This window comes from Quercus robur, chromosome 8 (assembly GCF_932294415.1).
Source record: "Quercus robur chromosome 8, dhQueRobu3.1, whole genome shotgun sequence".
In the NCBI taxonomy this organism is placed as follows: Eukaryota; Viridiplantae; Streptophyta; class Magnoliopsida; order Fagales; family Fagaceae; genus Quercus; species Quercus robur.
In genome coordinates this window covers 65,199,513-65,220,571 of record NC_065541.1, presented here as the reverse complement: position 1 = coordinate 65,220,571, position 21,059 = coordinate 65,199,513, and the positions used below count along the sequence as shown (strand labels likewise).

Genomic DNA, 21,059 nt, shown 5'->3' with positions numbered 1-21,059 from the left:
CGGAAATTTATGTATACAAAGTTATACAGAAAAGTAAAAAAACTCTTCACCAACTTGATACTAATTTGGAATCAGACTTTGGTATGGAATTTGACGACGTTGTGGATGCATTTAAGGCTGCAATCGAGGAGAAAGTTGACGTTATATCAATATTTTTAGGATTTGGCATTCCAGAAGTGACGAGTCCATATCATCTTGATGCTATAGCTGTAGGATCATTTCTTGCCATGGAGGCAAACATATTGACTGTAGCTGCTTGTGGAAATAAAGGTCCTAGGAATAGAACTGTTAGAAACACTACACCCTGGATTCTAACAGTAGGCGCATCTGATTCAGAAAAAAAAAAATTATGACTACTGTGGTCATAGACGGAAAAGAATTTGAGGTACTTGTTTCTTTACTTGCATAATAATATTAATATCTCAAATAAAGTGATCTATTAATAAAACATCTTTGTCTCCTTAATTGTTTTCCACATTTAAAATTCAACCTCCTTAATTCAATAATTTTATCTTTGTTCATGCACAAACTAAAAAAAATATTAATAAGTCTATAATTTGATTGTTAAAATTGTCCACTCAAAATTATATGATTTATGCCTTCCTCTTGGGTGAAACAAACGAAGACTTATTCTTTATTTATTTCTCTCTTTCATTGTTTTAGTCAAATGATTACCCCCTATTCTCATGTTTTTTTATTTACTTTCATATTTTTGACATACTTGGTTTTTTAAATAAACTTTTTGCTTATAGGGGTCTTGTCTCAACCTATTAGAAACTGAATGGCATCCTTTAATAGACTTTCCCCGTCAACCAACAAGCTCCAAAAATCTGAAAAGAGCTAGAGGTTCACAGAAGACCAATGAAAAGAAAAGCGAAATATCATTAGAGGATAAGAAAAAGTACTTATATATCCAAAATTTTGAATCCTTTCATTATTACATATATGTTATTAACTAAAATGATGGCTTTATTATTTGTGCAGCCTTAAAAATCATTTGAAAGGAAGAATTGTCTGATGTGACAATTTAGACGAAGTGAAATTGGCATATAGGAATTACGCTGAAGCGATTTTATACAAATATTAAGATTTCACACCCTATGCCACTAGAAATGGTAAACTGCCATCAATTTGGTTCACTCATACAAAAGCTCAAAAGATTCGTGATCACGTAAGGTATGCTAAACTAATCCTTTATCAATAAATTGATCATTGTTAAAATTATGATTAAATGATTAAATTCATCATTTTTTAACAATTTAAGATTTTGGGAAAATCAGTAACTTAATATGGTATTAAAGTAGAAAATCCTAAGTTTGATCTCTAGCTTTACTATACCTTTCATTTAAAATGTTAAAAATCTCACATATTGGGTTATACTTATTAAAGGGGGATTTAGGTCCATACCTAAGGAGGAGTATTAGAATGATAATTAAATGATTAAATTCACAATTGGCATTTCAGGGTAATTAACCATGATTTTCAAACATTATAATTAGTAGGCTACGTTTTCAAACTATATTTTTTACTAGCATCTCGAGTCTAAGAGACTCGATTTAGGGCCTATAAATCGAGTCTTTGGAACTCGATTTTCATGGGTTGATCACGTTTGATGTGGTATTTTTTTCACGTGGCGTCTACCTGGAAATCGAGTCTCTAAGACTTGATTTCTATCCCAAAAATAATAATTACAAACATTCATACTCAGAAGACCCAAAATGCAGAAAGAGCAAAAACGCAGAAAGAAAGAGAGAGAGAAGAAGAAGAAGAAGAAGAAGAAATGGAGATGCAAGCTCAAGTCGACCCAGGCTGCGCCAGACCAGGCCGCGTGGGACCCAAGTCGCAGCGCGACCTAGGTCACAGCGCGACCCGGGCCGCGCAAGACCCAGGCCTTTCTCACTGCAACCCATGTTTCTATTTGTTTGTTTGTTTTTTTTTTTTTTTTTTTTTTTCTCTGATGAACACATACTTTTAGAATTGCTGTTGTCATTGTGGTTTTCTTTGTTGTTAAGATGAGAAGGTGTAAAGTGTAAAGGTCTTTTCTTTTCACTGTAAATGTAATATAGATGTAAATCGAGTCTTAGAGACTCGATTTACAAGTGGACGCCACGTGGAAAAAGTGCTAACTCAGACCCGGTCAGAACATGAAAACCGACCCTCAAATATAGTTTGAAAACGTAGCCTACTAATTATAATGTTTGAAAATCAAGGTTAATTACCCTGAAATGCCTTCACAATTTTCTAACCGTTTAAGTTTTTCGGAGAATTGGTAACTTAACAATTATATTTTAACATATATTAGTTCTTTATATCATTTTATTATTACGGCCAAAAATTCAAAAGTGGAACTCCAGTTATGGCCAAAATTTGTAAGAGTACGATTGTTGACAATCCAGATCCCTTGGTAATTGCTGACTTTTCCGGAAGAGGACCAAACCCAATTACGAAGGATATTCTTAAGGTAATTTAAATCTTTTATTGATTTATAGTTCATTTACTCTTAGAAAATGGTAATAATCTTTCATTATTTTCCTTCTTTTAATCTTATCCAACCTGATATATGTGCACATGGTACTAAAATTTATGTACCCTTTGTCAAAGCTAATAGTAGGGATGAATACACAATTAACAATGGAACTTCTTTGTCCTGCTCAATTGTAGCTGGAAAAGTTGCACTCATAAAACGTGAATTTGAACGAAAATCATTAAATAACTTAAATCTATCTGCAGCTTTGATTCGATCTGCTATCATGACAACAGGTAAAGAAATTTTGTTTTTTTTTTTTTTCTTTCATCATTTGAAAAAACAATTGTCTTACACTCTTTTTGTTATTTTCTAGCCCATAATTGTGAAGATAATATATTTGCTAAAGGGGCAGGAATTATAAATTTTGTCAAGGCTATGGATCCTGGATTAGCCTACGATTGTAGTGCAGATGATTACGTTAACTTGTTGTGTGGGCAAGGGTTTGATAAGGAGCTTACAGAAATTTATAAATATAGAGGTGACTCAAGGAAGAGCATTAAACCTTGGGAATTAAATTACCCCTCGCTGATGGTTGTAGTACCAAGTTCTAAGACCATATATTCGTTGAATATTCCTCGTCGTCTCACATATCTCGGGACTTCATCATCCGATTACATAGCAGAAGTGAAAAACGAAACAGAAGGAGATGGTATCAAAATTGAGGTAAAACCGAACAAACTACACTTCGACTGCTCAAACTGTGTGCAACAATTTATGGTTAATTTGAAGGTCGATAAGGAACTTTGGAAAATGCGTGCACTTTTTCATGCATCTTTAGTATGGACAAGCAAACATCATAGTGTAAGAAGCCCAATTGTAATTGTTAGAGAAGAAGCAAATATGCTTAGGCCACCTCGGGGGTTCTAATTTTTGGGATATTTATGTAATGAAGTTTGATTGTTTGGTTTTATATTTATAACCTGCTTGGTTATGGGTTTATCTTATTTTATTATTGTTTTAAGTTTACTTATGTTGTTAACTCAAACCTTGTGGCTTGTGATAATCGGAGAGAGTTCAATAGAATTTAGCATACCGTAAAGAGGACTATTTCAAAAAAAAGAATGAAAAATCCAAAAAATATGTACAAACAATAAAGAAAAATACATTAGATACAAGAGAAAGGAAAATCTATAAACAAAGAAATGGAATAAGTAGAAGTGAATCCTCAAGCTATGAGTTGGTTCCTGAACACTATGAATTCTAAAAAATATGACTATTAAACTCCTCCCAAGTTATCCACGTAAGTTATTCTTATATTCATTTGAACAATCTTTTGATTCTAGAAAAGTTTGATGAGATGTTTTGAGACCAATATTGAAATGTCCATCATCATTTATCACATGGAGAAAATCCTGTGAAATGCTAGAAAGACGAGATTCTCGAATTTTCTAATACATATTGGGCCCCATCAATTCAGGCTTCTCTTCTGAAAAATATCGAATAAATATATTTCCCGGCCCGAAGATAATTTGTTCTAGAGTAATATGGGGTGACGCCCTAAGGCACAAATAAAAGAACATCACTTTATCTATATTACTTTATGTGTAACTTCTCATATTCAAACCAATATGGGTTGGTTTGAAATATGAGAAGTTAGCAGATATCTGTTACAACTGCGGAAAAATAGGCCACTAGAGCAAGGATTGCCATGGCGATCCTTTCTTCCTCAAACAACCGGGTTGGCGTTTAAGGCCGCCGGCCCTTGCCTCAGAGCAGACAACTCCGAGGTCCCACACATGCCGCATGAGTCATGACACCCCCCAACCAGTACATTCAACCGGTCAAGACCTGTCCTCTGATACCACATCCCAGACCTGCACACAAGGACAAAATCCCATGCTCCAACATCACTACTGTCCAACCCAGCAGAGCATTTCCCACCCATCACAATACCAGCATGAAGTGGAAGCACTCAAGGCTACAGAAGTGGACAGCATGCCTATATTATCAGCGAAGGTTAGTGCCAACACAACATCTCATCTTGGGACCACCAGAAGTGACTTAGCCTATCAATTCGACCATCCTATGCCTTCGATTAGTATTGACCCAGCTGGACAGCCCGATAATAAGGAAGCCAGCCCATCCCACTTAATGGGCCAGAAACCCAAGATTTTAAAATTACCTGCCAACTACAAAGCACAACCCTTTACCAAAGCCCACATAGTTAAGCTACACCCCAAGCTCAAGACATCAGCCCACTCCACTCTACAGCCGATACACAGAACCCCTCACCAAAAAACATAAACCTCCCACTGAAGAGAAAAGTCACCCAAAAGGAGCTCGCTAGCTTCGCAAAGGGGCTTAAGAATGCAGTCGAGGTACCAGGAGCAGACCCAATCCCCTCCAAAGTCCATGGTGAATCCCTCAAGTCTAGAGCTTGAATGGCTCATCTTCTTCCATGTACCACCAATGCAAAACCAGGAATTTTTTAACTAATTTGAATTAAAGAACTAATTTTTTGAAGTATGTAATTAACTAAATAAGAGCAAAACATTTTACAATACATCTTTCAAGTTAATTACATATTTAATGGTTAGTTGAAACTTACAAGTAAGAACCACTCAGATTAATAGGATGCATAAAATGTTTACTATAATATTTTGCTCTTCTTGAAAGACGTATTTTAATGGGATGCATCAACTTTTCAGACGTATTTCAAGTTAATTACATATTTAATGGAAAATTGAAACTGATACATCTTAGGTGCGGAGAGAGATTTAGGCCTTATAAATCTCAACTAAAAAACACAATCTTAGCACAAAATAAAACACTTGTACAGTGACTTAAAATTAAAACCATGAATATCAAACTTTGTCTAAACCAAAGACCATGATAAACACAATTATATAGAAAAATTATCGCAAAAATTGAAATACCAGGAAAACAATTTGCTTTGATTCTAAAACTCAATTCATGTTATACAATCATGATATTGAAGTACGTTCTGATATTAATTGTTGAAAAACAGTAGAAGCAAATAGAATTAAAAACCCAACAATAAAAAAACTCAAAACGAACAAACCCAGCAATAAAAAATTCAACACCCTAAAAAAGATGGAGTAAACAATCAGCCACACCATAGCAGCCTTATAAATCTCGATTAAAAAACACAATCTTAGCACAAAATAAAACACTTGCCCAGTGACTTAAAATTAAAACCATGAATATCAAACCAAGTCTAAACCAAAGACCACAATAAACACAATTGTGCAAAAAAATTACTGCAGAAAATATAAACACTAAGAAAATAATTTGCTTTGATTCTAAAACTCAATCCATGTTATACAATCATGATGTTGAAGTAGACAATGGAAGCAAACACCACAACACTATGCTAAGAAATCAAAGTCACACTAAGTAGTTGGAATCACATAGAATTATAACAAAATCTAAAAAGGCAAACAAAAACCATAAAGCAAAATAAGGGGGCAAAAAAGAACTGAGATGTAGAGATACCTCAATCAAAGCAAGCAAGTTCTCTCAGTATTTATACACTATATGGAAAGGAAGACAGGAAGGAAGGAAATCAAATAGGCAGCCGTTACTGCGAAATAGTAGAGCAGGAAGTTGGTAGCGTTCAAACTCTCGTTATCTCACACAATACCTGAAGGCTCCAACATTTTTTTTCCCTCCCCTTTAAGCTTCCCTCCACATTACAATCTTCAAACTCTCTATCTCCTCACGTTTCTATTTGGTCACGCAAAACCCTGAAGGCTTCAACGGTTTTTTTTTTTTTTTTTTTTTTTTTTTTTTCCTTTAGGCTGAAAAAGCTCACACAAAACACTGAAGGCTTCAACGTTTTTTATTTATTTATTTTTCCTTTGAGCTGAACTGAAAAGGGTTTAGGTTGGGCTTAATAGTAGAACTAAATAAATAAGAGGTGAGCTGGATTAATTATACAGATTTATTATAGGAAGATAGTAGAAGTAAATAAATAAGTAGTGGGCTACATTTATAGGGCTGGGATTTATAGGGCTGAAAATTGTATAAACCATTTTAAAATTGTAGGACAAATTATATTTTTTTTAAAAAAGAAAAAAGAATGACGTGGCAGCTGATGTGACAGAACATGAGATCAGTAACATTAAACACTATGCTTCAGCTTTTAGTAATATATAGATATAGATTAAGAGTTTTTTTTTTTTTTTTTTTTTTGAGTCATGCTTCTCATCACAATCTTGTCAAGTGTTTTTTTTTTTTTTTTAGAGAGTTTCAACCTATAGGGTCTGTTCCTAATGATAGTTCTTTTATCATTAAACCAAAACACCAATCAATTTTTGGTGTAGGCGGGGATTGAACCCTAAAGGCACGTTTGGTAGATTGTAATAGGCATTGTAATGTAATAGTTATTTCTATGGTTTAGCTATTCAATAGTTTGGTTATGTTTTTATTACAAGGAATAGTCATTCCTTATGAATTACTATTCTTTAAAATGAGGAATAACTATTCCTCTCTAAAAGGGTTGTAATAGCTATTCCTTAATAGATGTAATAATTTCTAACATCAATATATTTCCAAATAAATAAACTTTCCATATCCACCTAACAATTATGGAAATAAAAAATCATCAAAAAATAACTCATCTCTCTAAAATTTAAAATATATTATTTTCTAGGAAATATATTTGTATGAATGAGATATTTCCTAAAAAAGATCATAAGTTTTATTCTAATGTTACAACTCACAACCAAACTAATGAATATGTTTAGTTATTCCATTACAACACATTTTATTCCTGGTAATAAAGATTACCATTCATGTTGTAATCCACATTTAGTGTACCAAACGTACCCTAAATCTCTTATTTAACTATTAAAAACTTTACCAGTTGAGCTAACTGGAACCACATCTTGTCAAGTGTTGATCAATGTAATATCAAACAAATAAAGACCTGTAATGATACTATATGCCATACAAAGAATAATACCAATCAAATATAAATTTTGTACTAAAGAGACCAATAAAATTGTACAAATTAATTGATTCCTATAAAACTATTTTATCTTCAAATTGAACAAATTTTAATCCAATGTAAGCCCTATCCAACACTGAGATTCAAAACTTTGACACTAACCTTAATTTAATGTCATGCATCTCAAGCCTTTAGAAAAATCAATATTTGGCCACAAAATAATCATTCAATAAAAAATTCTAAACACAAAGAAAGAAACATGTGAATTGAGAATATTAAAATACACTAAATAATAAGGAGAGAGAGAGAGAGAGAGAGAGGCATCATTGTTGTGTTGAAGCTAATTTTCCCATTGCAACTCCTAAACTTCATGTATCAGAGAAATTGAGAGAGACAATCCAACTTTGAGATATTATAGGGTTGAAATTTTGTAACATTTTGTTGAGGAGGAGGGGGAAAGAATGTGGAAGATTGAAAGTTTATTACATTTTGGTAGCAATAATATATCAACACATGAAAGATTGAGATAAATCCACAAAATGTAATAGTTCAAAAAAAAAAAAAAAAAAACTTGGAAAAGGTAAATGGCAAGTTTTATTTGGCAACACAATAGGGAGAATGAATAAATGTTGAACGAAAAATGGCAATGGAAAATAATGGCAACTTTGCACCAAATAGAAAAAAGAAGAAGGAAAAATTACATTTTGCCTACTTGTAGTTTGCCTGAAAAATACTTTATCTACTTATGGTTTAAAAATTAACACTTTACCAACTTGATGTTAGTTCCATTTATCTCCTATTACCCACTTCTGTTAAAAACAGGGGTAAATTTGTATCTTTATTACCCTTTATGTGTCTCTCATCTCAAAACATAAAAAACTAAAAAAAATCAAGAGAAAAGAAAATCAAAAAGCTAGGTTTTGTAAAAATTAAAACCTAACTTTTACAGCTTTTTTCATGTATCAACTTTTGGAGCTTCTATTTTAAAACCTTCATCTCTTTCTATAGAACTCACACATAAACAAAGCCATTAGCAACTTTGTCTTAATCCTAGAATGAGTAAAGATCAGATGAACCAAACATAGAGGCAACATCAACCATGAGTCTCGAAAGACATAACAGACCAAAGCTTTGAGCCTTTACACATGTTTGAGCAAAAACAGAGACAAAAGTGAAGGACCTTCAACCTAAGCTTAAATGCCATAAATGCAACTCTTTCAACAAATCAAACATAACCTCTCTGTGAATTAACATTTGTTCGCAATTTCATCCAAAGAATTGAATCTGTATAACACTACTGCAGGAACATGAACAAAAGCCCGAAGATGAAGTTCATCAAATTAGACATGGATGATTAAACAATCTAACGGTCTCGTCAATATACCAAGCCAAAAATAAATTAAAAGAATAAGAAGCTAATTAATTTCCCATTTCTTGATGAGTTGTTGTAAGTCTTGTAATGAGAACAACCTTCACTTTCTACGAGTTTGAACTCCTTTTGGATTTGGCTTTGCTTTTAACTTGAGGCTCCTGGATCGAAAAAAGAAAGTTGCACTTTGTGTTTTCACCAGGGTGTTCCGAAGGATAGACAAACTATTTAGTAAACAGACCATATACAGTTTTTTTTTTTTTTTTTTGCTAAACCAAACCATATACAGTTATACACCCTAAAACATACAGATGACTAACCTGTGGTAGATGCAGGAAAATGTTGGTCATCGCTATTGCTGGATTGTGATTTTCTGCACCCTTATTCAAGTCATAGCACACCTTCAGAAAGAATAACAATGCGTTGGATATTTTTATAAAAAATATCATATTTTGATACTCATTTATGTGAATTGAGGAAATCAATTACCCCTTAATACCAGATACGCTGATGCTTTTGAATTTCTGATATAGTTTGATACAGCTTTGAAATTTATATTTCTTACTTTCATAATATAGACATGTGCTTATAAGGAAACTAACAAAAACAATGGATAAATCCATACGTGCTATCTTTTAAACTTACATCAAAGAAAACTATTTTGCGGTTAGCATATCGATCACTGTGATCAATTCCATCAAACCAAATAGGGAACTGCACATAGCATATATCTCGACCAACTTGTGGGTCCATCAAGAAACACATCGCCTCACGAACTGCCTTCCATAGTTAACATAGTGATCACAATCAAGGTTGAGGATGTAGGGAGCATTTGTAAGAACTGCAGACACCCTAACCTGTAAATGCAACCACTAAAGTGTTATTGTAATGTTAGACTTCCAATGCCAATCATTAATTTTGTGAAATTATGTTAACATACCAGAGCATTTTCAGCATCAGCTTTCTTGTGTTGTCGGTAGACTGGTCTTTTCTCCCTGGATATATAGACCAATCGAGGAAGTTCATTTCCCTCTACATAATGGGCACCACTATGTCCAAGGAAAACCTGAATCGATGAAAAAAAATACCATAGTTAAAAACTTGTATTTTACAAAAGGGGATGCACCATGTAAAAGCATTTTTCTAAGATCTGTAAAAACATTAATGGACTAATAGTTGCTAAGATTGTAATTTGGCGAGAGAAAAGAAGAAATGCTATTTACTCAAAAATTATGTTTCCATATATATAATTTCAAGTAAATGCCAACGAGATCTTCAAGTAGTGGCCTTAAGCTTCAAAGTTTACAGCCCAAGAATTAGTTTGAGAAAAAGCCATGTTTCATTCTATATACTAAATGCTTCCTGAAATGTAAGATATTAAACATCTAAATGTTACACTATTAATTGAAATTTTATACAAAAAATATAGCTAGAAGCTACATTTACCTGAATCATTCCTGTGCGGTCATTACTGTCATTCCCTGGCCAAGGTCTTCCATCTAGCATAGTCCAACCTTTTTCTGGTTTTTTTTGAGCCTTCGCTACTAAAGCATTAATGCGCACTCTAAACTCTTCATAAGCTCTCTGTAGCAAAATAGAACCAATTTTGAGACTGCTTAGTTTTAGAGACACAATAATACATAAGTTTGCCAACAATAAAACTTAAGAGAAGCAGAATCTGCTGGCCATAAGTTTAATGTGGATTGAATCAAAATCCTTAATTAAGATGTCAAAGTGGAATTAGTAATTGAGAAGTTGTAGCTAGACAGCATTTCAGTTGCTTACCTTTATTGCTCTACGTTCTTTCACAAAAGAAGGTTGCACTTTATTCTTCAAATAGTCAAACTTCTGTGCAAAGTAGAACTCAGGTGTACGTGGTTCAATAGCAAATTTTTTGCAGAATGGTACCCACTTTCTTGCATAGTCAGCCATTTCAACAAGAGATTCAAATGAAAGCACGGAAGCTCCGTCATCAGACAAATAGCAGCAGACTTTATCCACGAGGTAGTCCATTGCAAGGATGGAAAGCACAGTATTGGCAGTGATCAATGGTGGTTCTTTCATTGGATCAACAGTGCTCACAAAGACATCCACAGAAGTGAGCTGGGAGGGTTCACCCTCTCTTTCAAACCTGATATGTTAGTGAGTTTAACCATCCCATGTATGTATTTGGTTCAAAATTTAGCTATCATATTTTTGTTCAAAGTGTTCATCAATTAATAGGTCCATTTATATTTTAGTTGGAAGTTTTACTCAATACATATTCTCTTCTTATGCAACCTTACATGTTAAATTACCTGCTGATTCAGCCTAAGCCTACATAAATGACACCTGTGATTGGGGACCAAGATATAAGCACAGAGTTGGGATCAATTTCAGAAACATCAGTTGACAATGTTTGTAACCAGGTTTAATTAAAAAATGACAAGTTATTAGAAAAGGCCAAGTTTTACAGAGGATCAGACGCTATTCAACCAGCTTTGTACATGCATAAAATCTTATTGCACCAGTAAACACTTTCAAATAATTATGGCTTGCATCTTTGACATTGAAAGCCACAAGTATGTATACCTTGCAGACAGCTTGTCGATATATGTCTCCCTATTGATTACCTATATAACTATATTGCCCCCTCTACAATATATTCATAGGTGTTAGGCAAATTTTGATTGCCTATATAACTATATTTAAGATTTGGTTACACCTACATTACAGGCTCCTCAAACCAGAGTCTGATATTAAAAAAAAAAATACAATTCTACTGGTGCCTTCAGCCTTGTACACGTTGATATCACAAGCATTTGATCAATACGTGTGAAGACTGAAGATGTGCACTTTGTGAATGTTATTTTATTTATTTATTTATTTTAATTCAGACAAGTGGTATCTCTGTGCCCTCCCAATCCCTGGGATGTGGCTTCACTTGTAGCCTCAGTATTTAATAATTGTTGCAGTTAGATTTCATCTCATATTGTCAATTTATTTCTTGATAGATTGTTCTAGTTTGTAGTTTCTTAGTTTCTCTTGATGGTCTTCTACAGTTTCCTCTGTTGCTGATTACAACAGAGAAAACTGTAGCTGTGATTGGCTTGGTATAATTACTTATGGAATTTAGCAATTTATGTGTAACGTTGTTGGTTGCAGCTATGTACTCCTTGCTGGAGGATTTTAAAAAGTAAAAACTCAAAGTTGTCTAAACACGCAAAAAAAAAAAAAAAAAAAAAAAAAAAAAAAAAAAAAAAAAAGAAAAGAAAAAGACATTAGGACTTCCTTTGCCAATTTTAAATGCATATGAATATGATCATCACTTTCTCTGAACGATGCTTGTTTCTCCTCCCATTTGTTTTTAAACTTTTAATAATGTAGCCTTGCTGCTTAGACAGGCAAACTGTGTTGGCTTTCTCCTCTGTTTCCTTCCTCTCAATCCCAATTCAACTGTTGACAAGAGCTGGTTTCCAATTTACGTCAACCTTGAACGTTGTGAAAGTTAATTTTCCGATCCTCATAATGATGAATTTACAACTTATTAAGTTTGCAAATGACTCTCTCACTTATGTCCCATTAATCTCAAACAAAGCTTCTATCATTGCATATGTGGGTGCCATGTATTCTGTTGGAACTTGGAATCAATAGGCAAATATTGGCCATGTCACAAAGTGAATAGAAATATGCCCCATAGACTGAAAGCACCAAATGCAAGACCAACAAACTCTTCCATTAACACTCAAAAAGAGCTTCACAATACTAGTTACTTGCATTGCTGCCACCGCTCTAAAACTTCAACTCTTCTTTAGTCTCAGGCAGTGGCGGAGCCAGGATTTGACTCGAGGGGGGGCAAAATTTATATACACTATGCATGCATATTGAAACACACACATATTACATATATGTTGGATAGTTGTAAAGGATTTTTTTTTTTTTTTTTTTTTTGCATAAATAAGCCATCTTCTTTTATATATATATATATATAGAGTAAAAATTCCATTTATAAATGAAAATATTTTTAGTAATTAAGTATGAACACCAAATACAACTAATGTAAGTTTGTGTTATTATATAATTATCTCAAAATTTTGGTTTATTATACAAAATTTTATGAAGTAGGATAATTATTACATAAAGAATTTTTTTTAGTAAGGATCTACATGGTGAAGTGGAGAATTGACACCAAATCCCAGCCAAAGCTAGAGAAAGAGATGCAACTTTGAGATGGATATATTGTCAAACCAAATACAAACCTTCTTCTTACTAAAATTTAAAAGCCAGCCAACTATTTTTTTTGCTGAGCCAGGGTGGCAACTGCCCCCTCTCGACCCCCCCTGGCTCCGCCCCTGGTCTCAGGTCGAGTAAATTTGAGAGCTTCAGCCATTATACTTGCACCTCTTTGTGACGGGTGAGTGGGCTTGGCAAATCTCCCCAACCCAAGGTTCCTTAAAAAAGCACGATGGGTTCAAAATAAAGCCCAATATCAAGCCCATAAACAACTTGACTATTTAAGTATGCCTAATTGTATCTTTATTTTATTTACTAAATAAAATTTAGTTACAATTCTTTAGATGTAATACATTGGACTTCAAAATTAAATTCAAATACATGGTTATGCTGTCCAAATGAAGAAAAAACATTGTTAGCTAAGGGTGCATCTACATGGGTTGAGATTTGAGGAGGTTGGAGGTTTGGATGGTGATGATCCGGTCATTGTATTCATGTGCTTTGCATCCGAGGCATTCAAGCTGCTACCTACAATACCTTTTTCTTTAACTACATGGGCTTCATTTACATCATTACATGTTTGCTTCTACTTGGGTCTAGACTGGGATTGTAATTAGCTTCATCTCTTGTAATTTAATTTTAGGCTCTAGTTGGTTGCTGATAAATACAAAATGTAGTAGAAATACTCAAGGGAACCCAACCCAAAAAAGAAAAAGAAAAAAAGAAGAAGAAGAAATACTGACCAACCAACCAAGAAAGAAAGTAACGGGGTTTTTAGTATGCATATGATTCATTCATCGCAATTATGTTAAAACAAAAAAATACATAATTTTATTTTTAATTATCATTTCAAAGATTGGAGTATTATTCATTACAGTTTTTCTCCTTTCTTTTTGTTTGGCCTAACATCATAGATTCACAGGATCCAATTATCATCTCTAACCAAAGAGGAAAAATTAAAATATTATATATATTTGCTAGAGTGGAGTGGGTTTAGCATTGGTATCAGGTACGAGAAATATTCATGTTTATTTTAGTAGAAGAGTCTACTTTTTCTATTTTACACAACCTATTTCAAAAACACCAACATAAACTTATCTATTTTATTCTACATTAAAAAAAATATTTATTTATTTATCAATTCTCTCTATCTCTCTCTCACTGTGTATACTACAATAAAAAAATTACATTCTCATAATCTTCTCCTCTATCATTATCCACAAACACATTGAATACATTAGTTGAAACATCCATCAAATTAATACAACCAGATCAAGGAAAAAAGTATATTGCATAAACAAATAGTTTTGCTTACAACCAAACTAGATAAATGGAAGTTACAGAAATAGGCCACCCAGATCCCCCTATTATTGCTTCTCAAATCCTAGATGATGTATCTGTTTTGGGTTTTAATCCCGTTTAATGAAAGCTTTCTAGCATTCCTTTAAAAAAAGAAGAAGGAAGTTACAGAAACAATAATGAATTATAATTTAAACAAACTTAAAAAACGTTACATACCGACTCAAACAAACTTACCCATTTAGTCTGGACGAAGAAAATCTCATAACTCGAAAGAGTTAAGAGTAATTGAAAATTTGAAATCGACTTCTCACATCAAAAAAAAAAAAAAAAAAAACCCAATCGTGTCGTATCTGTCGACTCTATTAACTACACACCACGTGTCCTTCCTACATGACAACAATATCCCTCCCAATGCATGTCTCACACTGGGGCCCACCAGATACTTATCCGCCCGAATCTCATCGTACACTTCAAAACTCTTTCATTCTCTCTGTAAGAATCTTTAAAATAAAAACAAAAATCAAAAACCAAAAATATAAAATAAAAATAAATTCCACAACCTCCTCCTTCTTCTTCTTCTTCTTCTTCTTCATAATATAGCTTTAGGGTTTTGCAGGCTCTCATACATACATACATACATACATACATATATACAGATATATATATATATATATATATATATATACTATTTAACTAATGTATCTACTATTTAACTACTATAAAAGTTGTTAGTTAAACTTTTTATATTTATTTTATTTTATAATAGTTGCTAGTTAAACAACTATTATAAAAAGATAGTTGTTTATAATTGGATTGAGATTCAGTAAGTAGTTAAACTATGGTGCATTAAAATTAATTCTATTAATATTTTTATTTTAATTCAGTAAGTAGTTGTTTATTTTAATTCTATTAAATATTTTTTTAATTAAAAAAAACCATTTAGTATTGCCAAGTAAAAAAAATTAATTTTGTGTTCCAAACAGTTATTATATTTGAGGGCCAACAACTATAATTATTTTGTATCTAAATTCAAAATAATACACACACATATATATAATTGGAGTATAGGGCCAGCAAGTATAATTATTTTTTCTTTTGTTATTCTTCAGAGAAAGTAAGAATTATAGTTGATCAATTGGGTCATCACTGGTATTTCTCTTTTATGGATAGATGCCATTTTAAGTATTGGTCGAATATTTATACTGGATTTAACCAAGATTTGAGGGACAATTTGTTTTCTTTAAATTTGATTTTGATTAATTTTTATCTTTCTTCCTTGTTTTACATAGAATTAGAGGGACTATGTTTCGTAAATTCCAAACCCACGATAAAGCCAAAACCTCAAATCTTCTCCAAGGCAACGAACCCCAGTTCTGCTTTCTCACAAGAAATATCCGTTAAAAATTAAAATATAAATAGTATTAACTTTTATACCATGCTGCAAAATCCCTTTATCCCTCAAAATAAAACAGGATTTGACATTCTGAGGAGAGTTTCAGGTGGAAGCTCAAATATGCACTATACGGTTATCGTCAGCATCAAATACACCATTTTTACTACAGTTAAAGCAGAAATCAAACAATAAAAGAATGCTAGCAAAAATTGGTGTGATTCTCAAAGTGATGGAGAAAACATAAACGAAAGGCATACATATGAAAGATCTGTACTTGGCATCCATTTGCCATTTACCATATATTCAATACTGGCAATCCCAGCAGTTACAAGAAATGGTCCACAAACTTTATATATCCATCCATATTAACAATAAACGAACACCCAGCACCTATTTTATTAGTTTCAACCCAGGGGATGCCCAGACCCTGTTAGCTTCAGCAATCTCAGGATCTGGGTGGCCTATTTCTTCTTGAGTGCCATTATCCTCAGCTCCATCCCTGTCTTCTGGGACTGGTGCTGCTGCATGCATATATCTCTTCCAGTGCTCCCCACCATTCCAATCTTGCCTCTCCTGCCCCCAATCTCTCTCCCTATCATGACCATAATCCTTTTCATCTCCCAGGCGGCAACAATCTCGGTCTCTGTCCCTGTCCCTATCCCTGTCTCCGTATGTCCCTCTCTCTCTATCCCTATCTCTTTCTCATCCATGCCCACATTTGCTATCATAATCTGCCATATTCTCTACCATAGTATCGTTACCTCTAAAACAGGAATAACAAAATGAATAATATAGAAAACTAATATAACTTTTGAAGGATTGATGATGTGGTAAATTCATTACTTAAAAATTTAAGAAGTGCAATACAATTGTCATATATGCTAATAGATGAAAAGTGATGACCTGTGAATATGCACCTAAATTGTGATCCATCATAATTTTCTCTAAACAATAACTTAGCAAAGAAACCAGCCAGACTCAAAATACCTAGCTACAGGGCTGTTTAAGCACTATAGTGGCTTCAACTGCCATGCAATGTTAAAAAGGTGAAAAATAAGCAACCATTTATAGGTAGGTGAGTGCCTGCCTCCTTGATACATGTTTTTGCAAGACAGCTTCCATTAAACTCTACAAGCTTCTACATCACACATTGACAAACTCCGTCCAAATATGCTCACTTAAGAATTCATATACTCATAACCAACCCTATTGTTTAAGACAATGGCCTATCCTCCTCCCTTTCTCAAAACCAAAAAATAGGACATCATATCACCTTTGTTGTCTTTAAAGCAACAAATACTGTGTTTTAGTTACCAAATTGTGAAAGAAATTAAAAAGCAGTGCAGAATTTTGCTCTACTCTCCAAAAATAAGAGATGTAAAACAGTCATACATAAAATATAAAATAGATTTTATTCCAACTCTAAATTATATGGAACAAAAAAGACCATATCACATTTGCACTCTAATAGTAATGTACGATCCCTCATACTCTCATTGCACACTTTCAGTACAGAGAAACCTGGCAGTATCGATAAATGATATTATAGGAAGTACTGAACACCACCTCAAGTACAATGTAAACCAATCATGCAATTGGATAATATGAAGAGCACAAATCCAACCTTGCCCACTTAGACCAATCCTAAACAGACATAAGCTAGATATATGCCGATAAAGAATGAAAAAGACAACTTGTCTAAAAAGAAAGGCTAAGGCTCATCTGTCAGCAGAAAAAAGTAGCATTCTGTTAGAAGACATGGGTGTCTATCACAACATAGATCCACTAGATAAAAGAAATTAAAAAAAGGAACTGTAATATAAATACAATTTTCATTCTATATCACACAAAAAGAAGAAAATCAGAAACCAGAAGCGTAGAATTAATTTTACCAGTATCACAGTCCCGTCTTCTAGCCCTATCTCTTTCCCTGGCAGGGCTTCGCCCATAGTAATAATCCTGCTAGAAGTTATGCCAAAATATGAATCTTACAGGAAAGAAAAAACACAAATAAGATATCTTTTCCATTATATCCATGGGTTTAGAGAGAAAACGAGAGAAATAATGGTATGTATCCTTAGAGAGAAAAAATGATAGGGCCTATCATCAAAAAGAGGAAAAAATAACAATACTTCTTTCCCTTCTTAGGATGAATAGAAAAGTGGGGTAAAGGGAGACATTTTGGCTTCTGTTGTTTGTTAGTCAATAGCGGGGGGATAAATAGCGAAATGAATCTATTTTTTATATGTGCTATTTTATATTTGAGATAGATGGGAAATAGATCAAAATACTTACGATTCATATGTGGTGACAAACTAGTCGATCTCAAACCCCCCCCCCCCCCCCCCCATTTTTTCTTCTTTCTCTCTCTCTCTTCTCCGTAATTTTACTCCCATACAAGATATTACACTTATATATCCTTCCATTTACTTTTCTTCCCCTCCAGAACCTTTTATCAAATACAGAAGTTAAACAGGAATGAAAGCAATGCAAACCTTTTCATGAGCCTCATCTTCTAAACCGTCAGTTGGTCAATCTCCTCCTCCTCTTCCTCCTCAAAATCATCTACCAAAATGCCTCATCTAGGTTCCAATCAACCTAGTGATTCAAAAGACATCAAACACGCATTTTCAAAGAGAGTCATGGAAGGCAAAGGAAGACAGAAAATTACAGCAGGAAACCTATGAAGGAGATCAAATTCACAAATACATGCCTGGTAAATACCATTAAGCAAATACCAGATTTAAATAAAAGCAGGTACCTTTTCTTGATACATGGAAAAGCAATGTCACAGAAATAATCTTTTGTCATAAGTCCATCATAACCTCATTCGCATGAAAAAGTGAAGCCTGATATAATTGGAAGTAAGGCAAAGTGCAGGCAGCTTAGTGTATTATAAATGCATATGAAAATAATAACTTATAGAAGTTGAAACTATCAATGAGAAAGAAATCGTGGCAGATTCAAGAGATATGTTGAGGATCTTACGTCCTTCAGGAAATTTTCGCCTGAGCTTCCTATAATCGTTGTACAGAGGCTTTAGGCACCAGTAGACCTCGACATCAGTTTCTGTAAGATGCAAATAAAAAGCACCAAGTATCCGTACATATCTGCGCCCAACTAAAAGAAGAAATGATGTTAAAATTCAAAGGGAACTGCCAGAGAAACAACTTCACATTAACATGACAATAGCACAGAGAAAAATGCAGCATTAAAAGAAGGTAAAACCCAAGGGAAAAAGCACTGCACAGTGACTTCCACAAAATTCAAGGTAAAACCAATATGCTAACACACGCGGATAATTATTAATTAAAGTAACCATCATATTAAAAAAAAAAACATGAATCTTATGTTTTTATCCATATTTTCATTTCAGCATCCAAATGCTCTTACATACTTCATGAGAAACTCCAACCCAATAAAACAAAACCCTCTAATTGAGTTGAGCTTCTATCAAATTTTTTTCTAAATCTAAGCAACCCAAAGAAAGAATAATATTCCTTGTCATTTGTTTCATACCATGTTCAGAAGCATGAAATTGGATGCAAAGAATAGAAATCATGGGTGCCAATTTCTTAAAATTCCAAATTTCCAATTACCAAAAACCCTCAAAAACATGGCACGAGAGACAAAAATCACTTAATTCAGCTTTTGTTGTGATCATTATCATCAACAAGCAAAAGAATGGAAACTGATGAGGCCCTACTTAATTCAGCTCGTCTTTTGATCATTGTCATTAAGAAGCAAAGAACAGATACTGATGGGACCCTGGTGTTTCACTATATCAGTTTCTCATTTCATTAAACTGCAAAACTAACAAGTAGCATTTTCAAAACCAAATCAACTGAAACCATCACCAAATTCCATAATCATTTCTTTTTAGCATAAAAATCAGTTTCCATTTCATATTTTATGCTCTAAAAAGAATCGATAGCAAACATGAGAACCCCAAATTTCCCTCTTTTTTTTCCTTTCCCTCTACTTCCACAGCAGCCACCAAAAAAATTATTAAAAAATATTTTCCCTCTATGATTTTTTTTTTCTTCTTCTTCTTCTTCTTCTTTTGCAGCTACAAAAATTTTGGTTTTCCATCCTCTTCCTCCACTTTCTCATCAACCAAACAAAAATCTACAAAGCAAAACAATTCAAACAAGATACAGCTACATCCACTCATACTTATGAGTGCGTGCATATATATAATATATTATATAACACTTCGTCCTCCATCAACAAAAATCACAATTACCTTATAACTCTAATCACAAAAAATCCTAGGGGTGTGATGAAAAATTATTTCACTTGCAAACACATCATACTCATCACACCTTTAGATTTTTTAAAGATTGGAAAATGTAGTAATCTCAAATTATAATAGATGAAAATTATTAACTTTTTATAATGATACAAATTCTTATGCAAAATTCAATAGATATTATAAGGAAAGTTTTGATGCATTCAAGTAGATATATAACTGATCCAAACAGCCACAATACAATTAAATACACTATACTAACTTAGTCGAAAAATAAAAATAACTAAAAACATAGGAATCAGAGATGAAAAAAGTACCCTTTCTAGGCTCTCCAATTTGTTTCATAGCAATAAACACAACAAAATTATTGATAAAAAATGAAAATTCCAATAAAGTTTAACCTTTTGCATGATTAACTAAGTTTTGTCTCTCTGTTACAACAGGAATGAAAGAAACTGAAAAAATATAACTATAAAAAAATTCATGTTTCCTCAGTTTCTTTTATGTATGAAGTGTGTGAGGACACCATTTTTGTTGATACAAATTTAATATCATGCTTTATGCTCATTGTAAAGTAAGCTACTCAAAACATATCTAATGAGCCAAAAGAGAGGTAGTAGTCTCCAAATTTGTGAGATTGTCCCTGCAAATCAAAATGGAAAATTGCTATCAACGTACAAAATGCAGTAAATCCATCCACTTTCAAGCTGCAAATTCCCTCTCAAACTACACAGAATATCCCCTTCAGGCTTTCTTGCAAGTTTGTTGGGATGTTCCCTTTAATCCTTTTTTGATGCTAAGTGCTTTTCAGCCACACCATTACCAAGAATGGCAGTATATTACATCCCTTTGATTTTGAGGGTAACTCCTAAGTTTGGCATCAGGATGAAGCTTCAAAAAAGAAAAGAAGAAGTTCAATATTGTTTACCCAAGGAAAAAGAAGCTTGAAACTAGGAAAAAAAAAATCCAAATGATAGATTAAGCAATCTACAAAATTAATTGAAATAATCCTATATTAAATCCTAATTTGTGGTCAGGTGCAGGTTTCTTCTTGGCATTCTCTGCTCTTTAAAAAGAGTTTTGAGAGAGGGC

At 33.3% G+C, this 21,059-nt stretch overlaps 1 long non-coding RNA gene and 1 pseudogene across 1 annotated transcript; both read right to left on the bottom strand.

Moving 5' to 3' along the window:
• Nucleotides 1–8,489: 8,489 nt before the first annotated feature.
• LOC126696640 (cellulose synthase A catalytic subunit 8 [UDP-forming]-like) lies at nucleotides 8,490–14,274 on the bottom strand (annotated as a pseudogene).
• A 1,656-nt stretch (nucleotides 14,275–15,930) lies between these two features.
• Nucleotides 15,931–17,975, bottom strand: LOC126697718 (uncharacterized). The gene is made up of 2 exons (XR_007646245.1): nucleotides 17,608–17,975; nucleotides 15,931–16,478 (listed from the first exon to the last, which is right to left on the bottom strand). It is a non-coding gene; the product is annotated as an uncharacterized LOC126697718 (long non-coding RNA).
• Nucleotides 17,976–21,059: the final 3,084 nt, after the last annotated feature.